Here is a 1989-nt window from a genome sequence, read left to right as displayed (position 1 = left end):
TTGGTGACAAAGCAGGTTTCTCTCCACACCACAGTGGGACAGGCAGCACAAACCCAGAGAAGGACAGAATCAGCCTAACAAAGCCTGAGAAACAAGTATAAAAAAAATGACACCATTTAATAGAGGGAAGAAACGGAGGAGAGAGTTGAGAGCTTGCCTGGGCCACGAGGGCAGAGCTGCTCCTGATAAGTGTTAAATGCCTGATCTTGTGGTATGTATTGAATGCCTTACAAAACACAGGCCTTTCCCAGTTTTTCCCAATCAAGCATTTATTAGGATGGAGTTACATTTCCTGACAAGAACTATTTTCCATTAAACTACATTGACAAGAAGGAGTCACTGTATTAATTGGAGTTTTTTAATCAATCGGTGTTTGATTTTAATCAGTGTGTTTCATCAATCATAATCCTAATTGGAGCTCTTCCAATCAATCATTGGAAAAAACAGTTTGCATTGTCCTGCTGCCCCGACTAACTGGCCTATATCTCCTCTTCTTTAATTTATTTATTTTTTTTAATAATCCACATTCTCCTTGATTTTCCATGAAGTTAAAAGGTGTCAGGAGTTCTGTGGCTCAGCAGACTCTGACCATAAAGCACGTGGGGCTTTGTAGTTCAGCAAGTACAAGAAAGGGTTGTGGCTTTAACGGTGGTGGATTATCTGGTCCAAACAATGAAGAAACAACACGCAGGTGAAAGAACTGAACGGCTTTGGTACAACTCCAGAGCAAGGCTTTGATTCCCAGCCCTGTGAGAAATGACAGGAACCTGTGCATCACTCTGGGACAGTGCATCCATATCCTCAAGAGTCCAGCCACAGGTACCACAGGTGCCACAGGTACCACAGGTCTTAAGCAAGAGGATGAAAGTGGTCACCAGTGTCTTCATAGCTTGGAAAATTCATATTTCCTCCAAGGAGTCAACAGGTCCCTCCTCGTGACCTCCTCTGCTCTGTTGCCAGCTGTGGTGGTTGTAGGTCCTGTTTGGATGTCCCTGAAATGAGTCAACTTTGGTCAGGGGTGGGAAAGTCCGAACCTGGCCTGGACCTCTGAGCTGGGATTGCAAGCTGAGTGGTGGGATGGATCCCTGGTGGGACAGAGATGTCACCCCCCCCCCCAAGGGCCCTGGCACTGGCACCTCTGCTGCCCAGGCAACCCCAGGGGCTAATCTCCACGTGTGCCAGTGGCTGCGCGTCCATGTGTAGCCCAAGGATAAGAAGAACGTGGACCCACTGGAGAGAGTCCAGAGGAGGCCCTGGAGATGCTCCAAGGGCTGGATCCCTCTGCTCTGGAGCCAGGCTGGGAGAGCTGGGGAGGTTCACCTGGGGAAGAGAAGGCTCCAGGGAGACCTGAGAGCCCCTTCCAGGGTCTAAAGGGGCTCCAGGAGAGCTGGGGAGGGACTGGAGACAAGGGATGGAGGGACAGGACACAGGGAATGGCTTCCCAGTACCAGAGGGCAGGGTTAGATGGGATATTGGGAAGGAATCCTTCCCTGGGAGGGTGGGGAGGCCCTGGCACATGTTGCCCAGAGAAGCTGTGGCTGCCCCTGGATCCCTGGAAGTGTCCAAGGTCAGGTTGGACGGGGCTTGGAGCAACCTGGGCTGGTGGAAGGTGTCCGTGGCTGGGAACATGACACCACGCAGGGGACGCAGTTCCACGGCCCCAAGGCGGCTCTCTCGGCTCACATCACCTCCACTGAGCGTGGTGCGCGTCTGAAGCAGCAGCTTTGAGCTGCGGCTGCCTTGCTGAGCCCCGGAATTGGAATTTCTGGAAGGACGTGGACTCCCGCCCCCGCCGCCCCCTCCCGCCCTCACGGCTCCCGCCGGTCCTGCAGCGCCCCCTGGCGGCGGCGGTGGGAGGAGCAGGCGGGGCCGGAACCGGAAGCGGCGGGAGCGGAAGCGGCCGGAGGGCGACGTGTGCGGGGAGCGGCGCGCGAGCGGGATGGAGGGGCTGTACCAGCACACCAACAAGTGCGTGAGGGGGAGAGGGGC

The 1989-nt window shown here is 54.6% G+C and overlaps 1 long non-coding RNA gene across 1 annotated transcript; it reads right to left on the bottom strand.

Annotated features, from left to right (window-relative positions):
• Nucleotides 1–336: 336 nt before the first annotated feature.
• On the bottom strand, nt 337–1763 carry LOC113940616. Its single transcript, XR_003525502.1, has 2 exons — nt 1595–1763; nt 337–992 (listed from the first exon to the last, which is right to left on the bottom strand). It is a non-coding gene; the product is annotated as an uncharacterized LOC113940616 (long non-coding RNA).
• Nucleotides 1764–1989: the final 226 nt, after the last annotated feature.

The sequence above is a fragment of the Corapipo altera genome, unplaced genomic scaffold (genome assembly GCF_003945725.1).
Source record: "Corapipo altera isolate COAL_440 unplaced genomic scaffold, ASM394572v1 101947, whole genome shotgun sequence".
Taxonomy (NCBI): Eukaryota; Metazoa; Chordata; class Aves; order Passeriformes; family Pipridae; genus Corapipo; species Corapipo altera.
This window is presented reverse-complemented; position numbering and strand designations above follow the sequence as displayed.